Source organism: Schistocerca americana, chromosome 5 (genome assembly GCF_021461395.2).
Source record: "Schistocerca americana isolate TAMUIC-IGC-003095 chromosome 5, iqSchAmer2.1, whole genome shotgun sequence".
Lineage (NCBI taxonomy): Eukaryota > Metazoa > Arthropoda > Insecta > Orthoptera > Acrididae > Schistocerca > Schistocerca americana.
Window position 1 is genome coordinate 148,494,123 of NC_060123.1, and position 18,741 is coordinate 148,512,863.

Consider the following 18,741-nt stretch of genomic DNA (forward strand, 5'->3'; position numbering starts at 1 on the left):
TGGTTCCTCAAACCAAGCGGCTTCTCCGCGCGGCTGTAAGCATTCGATAGAAGTTACGTGGCTAACCATAGCACTGTGCAGCATACCTTTTGAAATACCCGTGCGCCTGGATTCCACTGGCATGCTGAACAACAGGCACCACGAATGTTTTCCGTAACGGGGGCTCACCTAAAAACTATCTTGGACGATTGAACAATATTCACAGTGAATTGGGAGGATGGACTCGCTATATCATGAGCCTGGAGAGCAAGGGACGTCAATTGTATTGTTCTCGCCTGTCAGCGACGGAAACACGCAACATACAACCTACTTTATCACTGCTCAGAGTGGGGAGAGGGCGACTGCACTCAAACTTCCTTATTGCAGAGCATTGGAAGAAAGCCAATCAAGCCTAAATCTTCACCGATAGCCTGGGGTTGCGACACTTGTGAGGAGTGACAGCTGTGAAGAGCGACATTTGTGAGGAGAGCCGGCCTCACAGGAAACGGGAGGTCTACAGGGACGCCAAACAGGTAGTGCACCGCAGTTCAGTACTGCATCGTTACATCACTGCCGTTACACAGGAGTGCAAAACGGTCTCTGCAACGCATCAGGCAAAAAGCATGGGATCTACGCAAGATCCGACCGACGCTGCAGGAATATTTCTGCAAGAACACATTTGATAATGAATGATGGGAGCAAATTTTTACTTGCAGATGACAACAGAGGAGCAAATGATAGGATATTGGTGTTCGCCAGCGAAAGGGGAAAATCCTGTTTAACGGACTGCAATTCGCTCTTTGTCGATGGAACGTTCAAAAGCTCCAGCAAGCAGTTTGGACAGTTATTTATTGTTCACGCCGATATTTCTAGTTCTGAGGAGGAAACAAACACAGTTCCAACCTTGTGCGCCTTGTTACTCACTAAAAAGCGAGAAACTTACGATCGCTTTTTCACAGCTGTTAAGAGCAACGTACCTGGATGGTATCCTATAGCTATCATGATGGATTTTGAAGCTGCAATCACCCAATCAGTAACACATTTGTTTCCTCATGCAAAGTTTAATGGCTGCAACTACCGTTTCAATCAGTGCTTCTGGAGGCATGTGCAAAATTGTGGCCTTGTTGCTGCCTACAAGGATAACGAAGAAATTCGTTTTCACGTAAGATTGTGTTCCGCTTTGGTTCACATTCCCCTGGACATGTTAGATGATGGGTGGCTGTGCATTCAGGAGAGCACTCCAGATAATGAAAAACTGCAGGATTTTTACGACTATTCTGTTGAACAATGGCTGGATAATGAAGACACGCCAAGAGGTATACGGAACCGCGCAGGAAGGCGTCACCGCACCAACAATGTTTCAGAAGGATGGAATCGGAGGATAAATACAATAATATCGAAGGTTCATTCAAATTTTTACTCCTTAGTAAAAATTCTCAGATAAGACGCAGAATATCATGGGCACCAATTCGGCCGACTAGTTTTAAATCTAGCTGGGAAAAGAAGAAAGAAGTCCGCAATTAAGACAGATGAGGTAGTTTCTAAGGCCCTTACAAGACTCCAAGTTGACGGCAATATAAAATCATTTCTTACTTGGTGGCCTACGCACAGAAATTACAATGAAAAGGAAATGGCTGAAGCTACAGCAACAGTTGTAAATACTGAAAAGGGGATCAGTTCACGCCAACAGCCCTACTGTAAAAATTGTAAATAAATAATCATCCTGTAAATATTGTAAATAAATATAATGCGGGACGAAGAGAGACTACCTCCTCGTGGTGTTCCCTGGAAACGACACAAAGTTGGCTAACTGTCTCTTGCAAATTGTAAAAGATTCACTAATGAAGTCTGAAAAGTCATAGTTTTTCTAACAATCACAATCAGTATTTTTGTGTAGAGAATTTTAAAAACAATCTCTGTTTGAGTGGACGATGAATTCATCTTGTTTCAATACAAAAATTGCATTCCTTAACTCTAATTTCTAGCTGGACTCACAGTAGACCTCAGTACACTTCCCTGCGTGGTACGGGAAAATTTAGGTTTATTTCGAAATAATTAAAGAAAAAGTTTCTACCGAGAACCAAATTCTTTAGTTGGCTCCTCTTAATATGTGGTAAAAGGTTGTCACTCCTATCACATCAAATTTTGGGTAAGGGGTTGAAAGATGGAAAACGTTTTCGGTTTCTATAGTTTCTGTAAAATAATCGTCAAGTATGAGGCTGAGCGAATATTATGCCCTATGTAAGTTTAATCAGACAAAAATTCCAATGAAAAAGGTCTTACGCAAAACTGTAGTGCAACTAATGGGTGACATGATATCGAGGGGGCAAAATCAGCTCCGATTTCTAATTTGACTATAGCTACTCTTCCTTGCCCAAAAAAATTCTGAAATAATGTAACATGGCTGCACTGGAGGAGTGTGAATGTCTCTCGGCAGTTGCCCGGGCCGGCACAAGCCGAGCGCTCAGTCACACTAAGCGGCAGCAGGTAGTGGCAGAGCAGGTAGTGGCGCAGCATTTGCGATACACCCCCTGTGCCGCTCCTTCAGCAACCCGGATTTCTCACAAGTGTCGCCACATTCCAGTTTCTCACAAGTGTTGCTTCTCACAAGTGTCTACAACTCGATGACCTATACATAGGCACTGCTTATGTAAGACAACGATGTTATGATAACAGTACTCGCAATTCTACAACTGCCAGTATTGTTAATAGCATCTATTAACCAAATTTATAACTTAACCTGATTAATCAGTTAAAACTTAATTAAATTATCTGAGAGCGGCGGACACACGCAAGAACGACACACACATTTACTATAATCTAAACTATCTACAGAAAGTTATCTCTTAGAACACAGAGCCTTCACTTTCGTACGCAGAGATCCTTTTTCGACCTGTTGCGAAACTTTACACTCAATATTCGCGGGTGTGGTGTGTAGCGTGCGTTGTCAGCACTTTCTTATTGGGTGCTTAATAATTCTGCTTTTCCTTTTGCCGATGGCTCAGCCATCTCAGTCCTCGGATTCTCCTAGTAAAGCGATTCTGGATGGACTGATCATGGCGGTCATTTCTCAAATTCAGTGCTTGTCTGTACTGATAGACCATGTAATTCCGTATGATTCGTCATAGTGTGATTATTGTAAAATATTTGTAGTTTTGGTCGAATGGTCAAGGCTTCAGCTATTATGTTCTGATGCATAAAAATATGCCCTTTTATTTATCAGTCACGATAGCATTTTTAACTAAAGAAAGTACAGCCAGTGGTTCCCACAGTTTCTATCAGCGTCAGATGGCCTTCCCTCCCCTCAGTTATCCGAGGACCAGTCGAAAGACGACGCCACCTGGTAAAACACAAAGCAGACAAACGGCTGCTAGTTATGAACTGCAGCTGTTGAACTGTCAAAAATGGTTCAAATGGCTCTGAGCACTATGGGACTTAACATCTGTGGTCATCAGTCCCCTAGAACTTAGAACTACTTAAACCTAACTAACCTAAGGACATCACACACATCCATGCCCGATGCAGGATTCGAACTTGCGACCGTAGCAGTCGCGCGGTTCCGGACTGAGCGCCTAGAACCGCTAGACCACCGCGGCCGGCTGTTGAACTGTCTTATATATTGTTGTGTACATCGTCTTTGGATTGATACTGGGATAATGGCGCTGGAGAAAGTGTTGACAGGACTGACTTATTTGACGGTTAGTAATCCTGCTTTCCCTCTTGCCGGTATGGTGCCACAGCAAATAGCCTACCCACCTGAATGATAGTAACCAAGGGCAACACTTTTTGAATAAAAATGCCATGATGATTGATAAATAAAACAATATATTTATTGAAAGATATGTGTGAGCAGAAGGCCCACCGTTTTATTCCTTTGGCGGTATTCAACACCTGGTACTGCACGTGAGCAGATGCCGACGAAACTTTGGGTACAGATAAACTAATAGCGCTGTCGACAGGTGTGGAGGTTTGTGTAGAAAATCTGTTGTACAAGCCGCACAGTGGAAGACTGTTCGGAAAGAAGAATACTGGAAGCTTACAAACAATGCACACTGATGACGATGAAGCAATTCGTTTGGTAGTCATCGAACAAGTTTGTGTGACAACGGATAGCGTCGCTTGTTTTCTTTCAGTCACATATTTAGCTGCATATATTTTTTGTAATTCAATATTGTAGTCAACTGCTGATGGTATGTGAAGTTTATGCTAAACTTTCAAAGCACCAAGTGCCTTTCTACTTATACACATAAAATTGCTTTTTATATGTGACGTTGTGACCCGGAAACATTTCTCTGACACATAAGTGGCGTGGATCAGCCATGAAAGTAGCCCTGACTAGTCTCCTGACAAAGAGACTGTTGCTAATTAAATTTCAGATTACTTGTGAAATTACGAAACTAATGATACAGGTAACAGGTTGATCAATTTATTAGTTTGCAAGTTGATAAAATGAATTGATGAGTAAATGATATTAAATCACTTTTCGCCGGCAATATGAGATCAACGATGATTTGCCTGAATAGGGAATCATCGACTGGCGGGACGGAGAAATTTTCAGAAGCGCGGATTAGTTATTGCTAATAATCTGCAAGATGGCGAACTCCTGTAGATGTTTCGAGTAGTTCCTTTGAATTTCAAGCCACGCCTGTATCGGCGTGCAAGGCTTTCCTGCCTTTCCACAATTGGTGCCTCTTACGATTCTTCAACTTAAGAGGTGAGAGGCGGGGCTGTCATAGGTACAAGCAGATTGTAACCGCCACCCCCGTTAGGTTGGCTGCGTGAGGCGTAGCGCCGTATAAGGATCCTGCCTAGGAGGCGGTTAAGTGGGAGATGTGTCTCAGAGCTGGATAGTGACAGATGGAGACGCGAGACTGGACGCGCACGTAGTTTATGTATCAGCCGATAGAGGACAATATTGGATAGAGGGACTGTGATTTTAGATTCGATTGTGCTCACTAGAGTGCACTAAAGCAATAGAATGTTTTTCATAAACTGTTCTAGTATTTTTATAAAGTGTTATTATGTCTTTTTGTGTAGGTAAAATGTTATAAATGTGTTTTAGCAGTATGAATAATGCGTGACTGTGGTTTAAGGTTAATATGAAGATAATTGTTTAACGAGTTATGCAATGGGATTTAGTGTGGGGACATTTCGAAGTATGGATGTGGACAAAGCGGATTTTTTGTAGAATAGATTTGTAAAGTAAGTTTATGGTAAAGGGAAAGTTAATTCAGGTATAAATTACAATAGTAAATAACTTTATGCATAAGCAAAACTTCTGCATATTAGATAATTAAGTCGGTAAAAAGTGCAGTCGTTAGGTTAACTATTTTCCGGTTCGTTATTGATGAAAAGCGCGGACTGACGCGGGAGAATGTTGTTTTGTTATTGGCTGTTGAGTAAACTGACCAATGGTAAAGCAATATTCTTCGCGTGCCTTTCTCTGCTGGTAGAGAAGGCTTAGACTCTTAGAGTATTCTAGAGAAGAGTCGGAGCCTAGCCATGAAACAGTTCAGACGTGTGTAGTAGTAGTTCCAACGGAAATGATAAGTTGCCGGATCTAGCAGTGTTTCATACATCAAACGTGTGGTAAAGTGACGGCATAATTATTCCGATGGTTGTGTAGAAATTTGGGAATTTTTAAGTGAATTTTGTGACGAGAAAAATATCTTCCGCGTGGCGTACTGAGCAGATTGGTGACTAAAAACTGTGACTGCATTTGGTACCGACAGACTTAATATTTGGCGAGCATTCTCAATCAAAAACAATCAGTATTTTTGTAGCTATTACGTTTTCGGGAAATGCAACACCATAAACTTGCTAACGTGAGTGAAAGGGATGGTGAGTGACTGTGTTAAGACTATCACGGGCTTGGCAGTGATACTTGTTCACCTAAGTTTCAGAATATATTAATTGAGGACAAAATTTCTAACTTTTCATTTCTTGGGAATACTTTCTCCCGAAACGTAGATTAGTGACTTTAATTGCAGCCTGGTTCACGTCGAAGTACAGTAGGTTTCGCTCGGCTTTCTTACTGATGAAATGCTGAGACAGTGTTCACAGGTAGGTGCAGGTCCGTCGTAAAAGGACGGAAACAACCACGCAGCCGCACTTGGTGCATCGGTGCCGGGAAACACTAAAGCCATAGTATTTTGAATCCGCGGTCGAGAGAAAGATTTTGATGGACCATACAGTGAACGTTAGTGAAAGAATTTAGTGAACCGGCACTAGCAGATGTTTGAGCGGAACCCGTTTCGAGTTGCTGTAGCTGCTAGAAAGAAGATGATCCGCAACGGCTGCAGTAGCGACGGGAGCGAAGCGAAGCAGCAGATGGAATCTCAGCGGTGGCGGCGAGCAGTACAACGGGGCAGCGCGGCCAGCCTACACGACGAGCGGGGGCCCGGAAACTGTTACGGCAGCCGCAGGGGGTCGGACTCACAGTTTCAACACGCTGAGGCGGCAGCATTCGACAAAAGGTAAGTCAACTTTGTTACATCTTTTGTGTGTGCTGAAAGACTGAGAAACATGGCAAGTGATAAAGATTTTGTGAATACGGTGAAGGAGGAAGAACTTTCATTCAGCTTGAGAGCTTCACACACTAGCACACCTGAACAGAGAGAAGGAGTAGATTTCAAAATAAAAGGGGATGTTTTTGATGATATTTCTATGTTATTTACAGACAGTGGAATTGAGTCTGCTTCAAGTATGTCTGTTAATGTAACTAGTGGAGATTATACTAATGCCAAAAGTGACATTAAGCATGAACTCAGTAACGATCAGTTGTGTGATGATAGTGTTAGTAGTGTCACTGAATCAAATGTGGCAAACGTTCAAATGTGGATACCAAATTTGGTATAGTTCCGGTGGAACAAGGTAAACAAGAAACAGTGATGCCAAAAATGGAACTAGGAAGAATGCAGGAAATGTTTGCCGCTTTAATGGGCTCTATACAAGGACAATGTAGTTTGACTGAAAAAATTAATAGTAAACTCGAAAAACTTGATAGTGGTTTCACTGAAAAATAAGTAAACTTGACAGTGGGAAATTGAATTAAAGTCATTAGAAAATAAAGTAGATGACAAAATTTCTCGAGTTGAGAATAATTGCAAAAGATCTGTTAGCATTGTAAAAGGTGAAATAACAGAGGCTTTGAATAGAGTTGCTATTGGAAACAAACAAAGAGTAGATAAAATTAAAGAAGGTGTACAAAAAGTACAGGTTGAAATAGCGGCTGTAGAATCTGTATGTGAAACTGATCACAAAGTGTTAGCCACCAAATCAGTTCTGAATCTGACAAATGTATGAATGAAGTAAAATCTGTGTCAGAACGAGTGGATGAGTCTGAAAAAAATGTTCTTCAGCTAACTAACCAAGTAGAAGAGGTATAAAGTAGGTTGGATGAGCATGACAGTAGACTATGTCAAGTTGAAACTATCCTCAAACATGGAATTAACAGTAGTGGGTGTATTTTTGTGGTAGAATCATCTGAAATTTCATATGTCACTAACAGACAGTTTTTACGTTTTGATCCAACAGGAAATGTGCATCCAAAAGAATTTTGATATGATTTTGAAGATGTGTTACCTAGTTTGTGGTCAGATAAACAAAACATAGGTTTTATTACGTCAGAATTCTTAGGAGATGCCAGAACTTGGGGGGTTATTGCTACTGAACAGTACGATACGTTGGATAAATTTAAAGAGGCATTTTTGGAAGAATATTGGGGTAAGCAAAAACAGATGGGGAGTTATTAAATAGCTTCTGGGCGGGGAAAAGTTTAATCCCAGAAGGGAATGTGTAAAAAAGTGGATGCAAATTTGTCATACTTAAACAACAAAATCGAGCCAGAGCAAATTGTTATGGGTTTGGAAGGTAAACTGCCTATGCACTGGCGGAACAAACTTATTTCAGCACCGAGGGATGATGCGCGTAAGTTCATTAGTCATTTGGAGAGGGTTGAGAAGTTATTTGTGTGAGGAGGAACACGAAAATCGTCATGTCAGACCACCAAATGATGCAGGACCGCGACATGAACAGAATTGGCGTGTTCCGTGGAAATGGCAGGGGCAGAGGTGCCAGGAGGTGGCGCTATCCTGCAAATGATAGGCGAAGTAATGGGGAACAGGTGCACGATTATCGATCGTATTATCCAGTGCGAGAGAATGATGCTGCGCAAAGGCAGCAGCAGAGAGGGGTAAACGTAAGAAAGGATACCAAACTACAGAATCCGTCAAACTAAATGGCGTCTGTGAAAGGGCTAGCATTTAGCAGACGGGAAGTAGTAGTTTGAGCCCGCTAGCAATTACTTTTGTATGTGTTAATAGTAACCAGACAGGGACTGTAAGGGAGGTACAGCAGAAGGTAGTAGCAACAGACGAAACGAGCTACATAAAGGCTGTACGTTTAATGGAGGCTTAGAGGATTTTTTGGTTAGACATAAACAAGATAGCACTGTATTGCAGTCGAGAGGAATGGTGTATTAGTGGAAGATGTGGCAGAATCCGATTGCAAGAAATTGGTTAGCAACCAAGTTGAAGTCGAGTCATGTTCTGAGGAAGGAGAAAGTACAGAGGCTGCAGAATTACAGGAAATTAGTGATGCCAGTGTGGAGGAAATATTAGCATGTATAAATGATGACATTTGTGAGGCTATTAGGGAGAATCAGGAGGATGGTGACCAAAATGGGGGTCGACTAACTAATAGCGAAGAAAGAGAAGAGAGAGAGGTTATAATGGAGCATAGCCAAGCGCCAGAAGGGAGTTTTGAGTTGTAACTAGTGGATAGAACACTTAGTATGGGGGAGAAAAATGGTGAAGGTGATTCTGCAAAAATCTGTCTAATTTCCGGAAACAGGTAAGGTTTCGATAGAAGAGAGGTTGTGAACGACTTGTTGGAGGAGGGCGCTGATACTAGCAAGGAAAGGAAAGTATTGAGTCAACCAATAATTAGTCTGCAGGTACAGTGTTTAGCAGATACAGGTAGTGATTTATGTGCTGTGAGTAAATGTTGGTTAGAATCTTGTAATTATGCCAGTAATGGGGGTACAGATTATTGTAGCTACTGGAAAAGTTAGATATGAAGTTCTGTTGCCAGTGAAAATAAATGGGGTGAAGTATTCCATAACTTCCTTATAATTCCTGATCTGTGTATAAAAATGCTGATTGGTGTAGATTTCTTTAACCATTATAAAGGTAGATTAAATTTTAAAGAAAGTGTGATAATTTTTGAAATAAATGGGAAATATGTGGTTGTGCCATTTTTTCGAAAAGACTGTGTGATCGATGAAGAAGTATCCAGTACACCAGTTAGGCATTGTAGACGGACAGAGGATTTGGGGGACTACAATGAGTACGGAGATGATGTGGGGGTGGACCCTGAGGAAATGTGGGTGGTACAAGAAAAAATAGAGCAAAAAGTGAAAGAGGTGCCAGTCTTCCTCTTCTAATCATTCTGAGCTGAATCTATCTTCTGTAATATTCTTCTCTATCAGGGAAGGTGTGTTTGTAGGTGTAAGATGGAGTCATGGAATTAAGATGAAGTAAGTTTTGTGGTGAGAGAGATGGGAGTCAGTTTGTGATTGAAGGCTGAGTGACATTTATAAATATGAGAATAACCGGACGTGACAATGGCAGTTAGTAAAGGAGATCTAGGTGAAGAATATTTTGTACAAGTGGTGTATTAATGAATGTGGAGAATATATGAATATTTTGTAAATACAATTCTTGGTTTCTGTTACATAATGGTAAAACTATGAGGAAGAAGTGATGAGAAGAGAGACTACATAAAATGTGGTAACTATGTACTATAAAAATGTTTGTAAATAATTGTTTTATAGGAAATATTTTTTTACCATTAAATTTTTTCAAGTTGAGTGAAAGTTAAACAGAAAACATTAATATAACCTTTGCTTGCAATAGGAACTAGTTCTTTTAAATTCATTAAGTTTTTGAAAAAGATGCAAATTTTAGAAAAGATTTTTGAATAGATCTGATCTTGCTGATCTGAGTAAGCAATACTCTGTTAATTTACTTTCATTTGAGTTCAAGTTAAACTAAATAGTAAAAAATCTTAATAATCTCCTATACTATAAGTAATTGTATATTAGGATGTATATAAATGTTCAAAATGGTTCAAATGGCTCTGAGCACTATAGGACTTAATTTCTAAGGTCATCTGTCCCCTAGAACTTAGAATTACTTAAACCTAACTAACCTAAGGACATCACACACATCCATGCCCGAGACAGGATTCGAACCTGTGACCGTAGCGGTCGCGTGGTTCCAGACTGTAGCGCCTAGAACCGCTCGACCACCCCGGCCGGCTGTATATAAAGGAAGTACGCTAAGACGGAAGTATGGTTTCAGGGACAGCAATGCATGTAATCCACGGGGGGACCAATAAGTGGAGAACGGAGGTGTGTTATGGACGCTACAATGCAAGGTGCCATACTGAAGACTCACGGAAAAATGTGTGATGAAGAGGCGATAGTTATGTGCAGATTTTTTTTAAAAATAGGACAAAATATTATTATTAAATAGGACACCACCGCAGTGCCTGAAAAAGACATTCAAAAAGTAAATGTAAAAAGTTATTAAAAAAGTTAGGAATGTTTTTGAGAGATATGCAAACATGTTTTCAAGTAAGATAATATTATTATAAAAGAAATTAAAGACTTTAGACTAGGTTAGTTATAGACTGCCAAGTCCGAAGTAAGATATTTGTGATTTTAGTCTATAAGAATGAGAATATTTTCTAATTTTAAGTCAGGATCGATATTAGTATAATTTTAAAATGTTTTGGAATCAAATTTTATAATCGTAGGGGTTGTGAGGCGTAGCCCCGTATAACGATCCTGCCTGGGAGGTGGTTAAGTGGGAGATGTGTCTCAGAGCTGGATATTTACAGATGGTGACGCACACGTAGTTTATGTATCAGCCGATAGAGGACAATATTGGATAGGGGGACTGTGATTTTAGTTTCGATTGTGCCCACTAGAGTGCACTAAAGTAATAGAATGTTTTTCATAAACTGTTCTAGTATTTTCATAAAGTGTTATTATGTCTTTTCGTGTAGGTAAGATGTTATAAATGTGTTTTAGCAGTATGAATGATGCGTGACTGTGGTTTAAGGTTAATATGAAGATAATTGTTTAACGAGTTATGTAGTGGGATTTAGTGTGGGAACATTTCGAAGAAGTATGGATGTGGACAAAGCGGATTTTTGTAAAATAGATTTGTAAAGTAAGTTTATGGTAAAGGGAAAGTTAATTCAGGTATAAATTACAATAGTAAATAACTTTATGCATAAGCAAAACTTCTGCATATTAGATAATTACGTCGGTAAAAAGTGCAGTCGTTAGGTTTACTATTTTCCGATTGGTTATTGATGAAAAGCGCGGCCTGACGAGGGAGAATGTTGTTTTGCTATTGGCTGTTGAGTAAACTGACCAATGGTAAAGCAATATTCTTCGCGCGCCTTTCTCTGCTGGTAGTGAAACAGTTCGGACGTGTGTAGTAGTAGTTCCGATGGAAATGATAAGTTGCCGGATCTAGCAGTGTTTCATACATCAAAAGTGTGGTAAAGTGACGGCATAATTATTCCAATGGGTGTGTAGAAATTTGGGAATTTTTAAGTGAATTTTGTAACGAGAAAAATATATTCCGCGTGGCGTACTGAGCAGATTGGTGGCTAAAAACTGTGACTGCATTTGGTACCGACAGACTTAATATTTGGCGAGCATTCTCAATAAAAAACCATCAGTATTTTTGTAGCTATTACGTTTTCGGGAAATGCAACACCACAAACTTGCTAACATGAGTGAAAGGGATGGTGAGTGACTGTGTTAAGACTATCACGGGCTTGGCAGTGATACTTGTTCTCCTAAGTTTCATAATATACTAATTGAGGACAAAATTTCTAACCTTTCATTTCTTGTGAATACTTTCTCCCGAAACGTAGATTAGTGACTTTAATTGCAGCCTGGTTCACGTCGAAGTACAGTAGGTTTCGCTCGGCTTCACTACTGATGAAATGCTGAGACAATGTTCACAGGTGGGTGCAGGTCCGTCGTAAAGGGACGGAAAGAACCGCTCCGCCGCAGGCGGGAAACTCTTCCTGCCAGTGGGAGCCCCCTACTGTGTTGATCTACAAAGGTGCCGAGATACGCTCTCAGCATTCCATTTCGTTGCAGTTCTTAGTCGGAGACACATCGTGGTAGCTGTAGCGCAGGCGGTGCCGCCACCTTTTAGTGGCTGTGCGCTGCTTCCGTTACTTGGTAGCAGCCATGGGCAGGGTAGTTCGTTTTAGTACCGCAGTTTTTTGAGGGAACGCTCAATTGAGGTCGCGATTTGCAAGAGACGCAACCGTCCGCATCGCAACCGACAGACATGACGAATTTTTCCATGCTGACGCGTTAAGTTAGTTTGTGCTGCCGCTGTCTGGTGTATCGTTCAAAAGCAGATCTCATGGCAATTTATTACTTCCGCTTTTATTACAAGATCTAAACTTGTTCGCCGTTTCTTGCTGGCAAACTCTCTTACAGAGGCTGGACGAGTTGTTCATTTCCATTTCATATGTTCAGCGAGATTTTAGAGATTTGTCTTGACCTGCAGCGAAACATTATCGCGCCAGGTCATTTCTTTATTTCTGGGCGGATCGCTCTCTTGTAGAATGTAAGAGACTACCTCATACTTCATGTACTGTAACGAATATATCTGAAATTTTAGAAATCTTTCTGTAACTGGAGCACAGCGATCGGTATAAAATGCTGAAAATTAAGTAAAAACAATCTCGATCGCGTTTTCATATTGTTTTATTTGTTAGCTACCGGTTTCGGCCCATTCCTTAGACCGTCTTCAGGCTTTTCCCCGCCATTGTGGCTGCTGGTGACGGCAGACGGAGCGAGGTCCGTGGAAGTAAGGTTCTCACTGATGTCTGATTTATGTACCAGATCTGTCTGTCTGCTAGCCCCAAGCATTTCTGTGTTGCCCTATGTGAACAAGTTTCTATTTAGAACTGAAACCCTTGCTAGGTTAGACGAGGACCAATCAGTGGTGGCCGGTGGGCTGTAGATTAACAGTGGCGACATGTCTGTCCAAACAATCTGTTTCATAAAAGAACAGCAATACTAGTACCACATATCACTATTTAAGCTGCGAATAAACAAAAAATGCTTGAGTTGTGCTCTTTACGCTTGTATTTGGCCCCCACCCCCTAAGCAGCCCAACATCAACACTGCCCCCACGCAAGTCCCAATGCCCCCCCCCCCCCCCCCCCCACTCTCTTCTACACGCGTCCATTGCCTACCTTTAAACCGCCAAAACGTTTCGTCCAGAGTCCGACAGTCGACCCATTCTAGAAACATTGATCATCTGCTCACACTGGCTAGTGGTGAACGAAAATTAAACGCGTCGATTTTGTGCGTCACGATTCATACATAGTGCAACTTTTCCCCCGACTGGTATCACTGGGAGGGCGCCGCCCCAGAGTTCTATGCCACGTCGGTCAAGGAGACAGGTGATTGGTAGGTGAGGTTAATTTTCCAGCTAATAGGGAATCAACGACAGACAACTCCGTTTGGCTTAACGTTTCATCTGATTTCAATAAAAAGCAACTACAACGTAAACAATGAGTTTGAGGTAGCATTGTTCAGCACCCATATGATAAGACCATGTGATTACGTATGCTTTCCCGGCGTAATAAGTCTTGAAAGTCTCTTCGGGTTTACTGCCGGATCCTAAAATCAACGTGACTCGAGATTTCGGCGATCCAACTGGTCGCCATCTTCAGGAGAATGCTGCTTCTGCTGATGAGTCCCGCTGAGAACTGACGCCAGGCTGCAAATCGACGTCCTATATAAGCCACCGTTCAGTACACTGCTCATGCGCCGCCCATCACGGTGGCTGCCCTCCAAGACAGAGAGGTGGCGCCGCCCTTAGTGCAACACTGCTGGCAACGATATATAGCGCTCAGGGTCGCACCGAAGAACGTTCAATTTTGATGCGAGACAATACAGGATTCCACGCCTTGCTAAGAGGAAACCCGTTGTCTCTGTTGATTAAATTATCCGCCAACCTAATTTCAATCGCCTCTTTATACACACTGTTCCACTGTTCTAAGATTAGGGCACTACTCGGCTCTGTGAAAGATGATTTGGGGCTTAGGAAACCCGATGTGTACAAAACTCCGTGTCAATGTGGGAAAGCTTACATTGGCCGTTCGATTCGCACAGTGCATGACAGATGTGTGGAACATCGCCGTCGTACGAGACTACAACAGCCGCAAAATTCGGCAGTAGCAGAACACTGCTAAAATGAGGGACACAGTATGAAATTTGATGAAACTGTGGTAGTTGCCAACATTTCCGGTTTTTGGAACAGTGTCTATAAAGAGGAGATTGAAATAAGGTTGACAGATAATTTAGTCAACAGAGACGTGGAATCCTGTATTGTCTCGCATCAAAACTGAACGTTCTTCGGTGCGACCCTGAGTGCGATATATCGTTGCCAGCAGTGTTCCACTATGGGCGGCGCCACCTCCCTGTCTTGGAGGGCAGCAAACGCCCTCCGCCGTGTACTGAACGGTGGAGTATACAGGGTGTTACAAAAAGGTACGGCCAAACTTTCAGGAAACATTCCTCACACACAAAGAAAGAAAATATGTTATGTGGACATGTGTCCGGAAACGCTTACTTTCCATGTTATAGCTCATTTCATAACTTCTCTTCAAATCACATTAATCATGGAATGGAAACACACAGCAACAGAACGTACCTGCGTGACTTCAAAAACTTTGTTACAGGAAATGTTCAAAATGTCCTCCGTTAGCGAGGATACATGTATCCACCCTCCGTCGCATGGAATCCCTGATGCGCTGATGCAGCCCTGGAGAATGGCGTATTGTATCACAGCCGTCCACAATACGAGCACGAAGAGTCTCTACATTTGGTACCGGGGTTGCGTAGACAAGAGCTTTCAAATGCCCCCATAAATGAACGTCAAGAGGGTTGAGGTCAGGAGAGCGTGGAGGCCATGGAATTGGTCCGCCTCTACCAATCCATCGGTCACCGAATCTGTTGTTGAGAAGCGTACGAACACTTCGACTGAAATGTGCAGGAGCTCCATCGTGCATGAACCACATGTTGTGTCGTACTTGTAAAGGCACATGTTCTAGCAGCACAGGTAGAGTATCCCGTATGAAATCATGACAACGTGCTCCATTGAGCGTAGTTGGAATAACATACTGACGAAACTAAAATGAGCTCTAACATGGAAATTAAGCGTTTTCGGACACATGTCCACATAACAGCTTTTCTTTATTTGTGTGTGAGGAATGTTTCCTGAAAGTTTGGCCGTAACTTTTTGTAACACCCTGAATAGGACGTCGATTTGCAGCCTGGCGTCAGTTCTCAACAGGAGTCATCAGCAGAAGCAGCATTTTCCTGAAGATGGCGACCAGTTGGATCGCCAAAATATCGAGTCAAGCTGATTTTAGGATCCGGCAGCAAACCCGAAGAGACTTTCAAAATGATAAGACCATGCCGATCTATTTCTTAACTCCTTTGTGCTAACATGTGCTCTTTTGTGATATTTCCCCTACTTAATGGAAACCAGGTGATAGGACTATTAGAAATGAGACAGAAGCACCGTGTCAATCAGTATTTACGTTACCGAGTTGCCAAAAGCAGACCGACCTTTAGGGTTTGCCGGCGTGGCCACCGGCTGAGCTGGCGCCGCGTGGTGGAACAAACGTAGCAGGCCAGCGGCCTGCCACAGAGGGCCGGCATTTTTTGACACGGAACGTTACGAAAGGGGGGAGAGGGGGAGGGTGGGTAGAGGAGAATGTGGGGGCGGGGGGCGGGGGCGACGAGCCGCATTAATCACGCCCCGGCGGTGGCGGCTGGGCGCGGCGGGCTGACAACGGCCCACACTGCTGGGCGCAGATGGCCAGGGCCAGCTAAACTGTCCCTGCATGGCCGCGTACCCTCGCAATGTGGACATCAGATCGTGATTCCACGCAGAGTAGTGTCACCAAATAGTTTTAAGTTCTCTCTTCTCGTTGATGACCTTAGACTTTAGTAACCGGCAGTGAATATACAGGGTGGTCCATTGATAGTGATCGGGCCAAATATCTCACGAAATAAGCATCAAACGAAAAAACTGCAAAGAACGAAACTCGTCTAGCTTGAAGGGGGAAACCAGATGGCGCTATGGTTGGCACGCTAGATGTGATCAAAATGCTCAACGGGCGGTTGCTATGTATGCTGCTCGGTATCCTGGACGACATCACCCAAGTCTCCGGACCATTCGCCGGATAGCTACTTTATTTAAAGAAACAGGAAGTGTTCAGCCACATGTGAAACGTCAACCACGACCTGCAACAAATGATGATGCCCAAGTAGGTGTTTCAGCTGCTGTCGCGGCTAATCCGCGCATCAGTAGCAGACAAATTGCGCGAGAATCGGGAATCTCAAAAACGTCGGTGTTGAGAATGTTACATCAACATCGATTGCACCCGTACCATATTTCTATCCACCAGGAATTGCATGGTGACGACTTTGAACGTCGTGTACAGTTCTGGCACTGGGCACAAGAGAAATTACGGGACGAGGACAGATTTTTTGCATGCGTCCTATTTAGCAACGAAACGTCATTCGCCAACAGCGGTAACGTAAACCGGCATAATATGCACTACTGGGCAGCGGCAAATCCAGGATGGCTGCGAAAAGTGGAACATCAGCGAGCTTGGCGGGTTAATGTATGGTGTGGCATTATGGGAGGAAGGATAATTGGACCCCATTTTATCGACGGCAATCTAAATGGCGCAATGTATCCTGATTTCCTACGTAATGTTCTACCGATGTTACTACAAGATGTTTCACTGCATGAAAGAACGGCGATGTACTTCCAACATGATGGATGTCCGGCACATAGCTCGCGTGCGGTTGAAGCGGTATTGAATAGCATATTTCATGACAGGTGGATTGGTCGTCGAAGCACCATACCATGGCCCGCACGTTCACCGGATCTGACGTCCCCGGATTTCTTTCCGTGGGGAAATTTGAAGGATATTTGCTACCGTGATCCACCGACAACGCCTGACAACAAGCGTCAGCGCATTGTCAATGCATGTGCGAACATTACGGAAGGCGAACTACTCGCTGTTGAGAGGAATGTAGTTACACGTATTACCAAATGCATTGAGGTTGACGGACATCATTTTGAGCATTTATTGCATTAATGTGGTATTTACAGGTAATCACGCTGTAACAGTGTGCGTTCTCAGAAATGATAAGTTCACAAAGGTACATGTATCACATTGGAACAACCGAAATAAAATGTTCAAACGTACCTACGTTCTGTATTTTAATTTAAAAAACCTACCTGTTACCAACTGTTCGTCTAAAATTGTGAGCCATGTGTTTGTGACTCTTACAGCGCCATCTATCACAAAGCGAAAAGAGTGGTCCAACTAAAACATTCATATTTCTCTACGTACTACACGAATATGTAATAAAAATGGGGGTTCCTATCTAAAAAAAAAAACCTAGTTGATATCCGTTTGACATACGCCAGCGCCACCTAGCGGGCCAATCATAGCGCCATCTGGTTGCCCCTCCAAGCTAGACAAGTTTCGTTCTTTGTAGTTTTTTCGTTTGACGCTTATTTCGTGAGATACCTGGCCCGGTCACGATCAATGGACCACCCTGTATACGGTTTGGCAAATAAATGTGGCCGCATATTTTGAAACCATTTGTAGCAGCATTAAAGCAGGAGGAAAAGACTTACTGTTACTTCCAATAGCAACTGGCCATATAGCCGGTTGAACCTTGGAGCACATTTACACAATCTCCACGCTTGACACAGTTGTTCGGAGAGGTCAGCAGTCCAGCTTCGATACGCCTGCAGCAACTTGCTGACCAGTGCCCAACAGTGACAATAGATGAATGGTGGTGACTTTCAGCATCTGCTGTTGTCAGGTTAGTGCTGTATTTCCTTCCCTCTGCTGTGTTTTATATTACCCTGGGACTCTGTTCTCCGGTCAGTTTTATTTGACACATAAATGAACTTTTAAGGCTACGTACAATGTGGAACAGTCACAGTCATCCTTCACTTTGAATAAGCAAGAGTCTGAAGGATAACTTCTGTCGCAACAACTATTACCCATAAAAACCTTTCGTAATTGCGCAGGACCCTTTGATGCTCGTAAGAGTCACTGCCACGGCTGTCGTTGTCCTGCACATATTTTAGTAGTTTTGCTAAGAATCGTAGGTGAATAGTCAGGCCAGACAAAGGACCCGTGCCTATAAAAGTGACAGCAGTCATGCCAATAGTCTGTTAATGCAGCGCCCGCCCATCCGACGACTGTGGCAGAGGGTTCTGAGAAACTCAGGCGCCATTGTCCGCTGTAAATCCTACACAAACGTCGCCGAGAAACCTCGGTGTCGACCTGTAACAACATCTCGCTGCCCTGACCGGTCTTTGAGTATTCCGACGTTGGGTGAAGATTCACAAGTGAGCTGGAAGAGGGAGTCAAGAACTGTGCTCTGCAGTTGGTACACCACCCGGCAGGAACGTTCACAAGGTATAACTACAGAAATTTGCTCCCCGCCCAACCACGCTCTCTATCCAAATGAGCGTGTCTATCTCCTAAGAGAATAGATGTTATCGGGAGACTGCACAATTCTTTTACGAGAAGGCGCAGTAGTCCCAAAATCGCCACTTAAAGGCACTTGGGCTCAAGATTTAACGTTGTGCCAGCGCA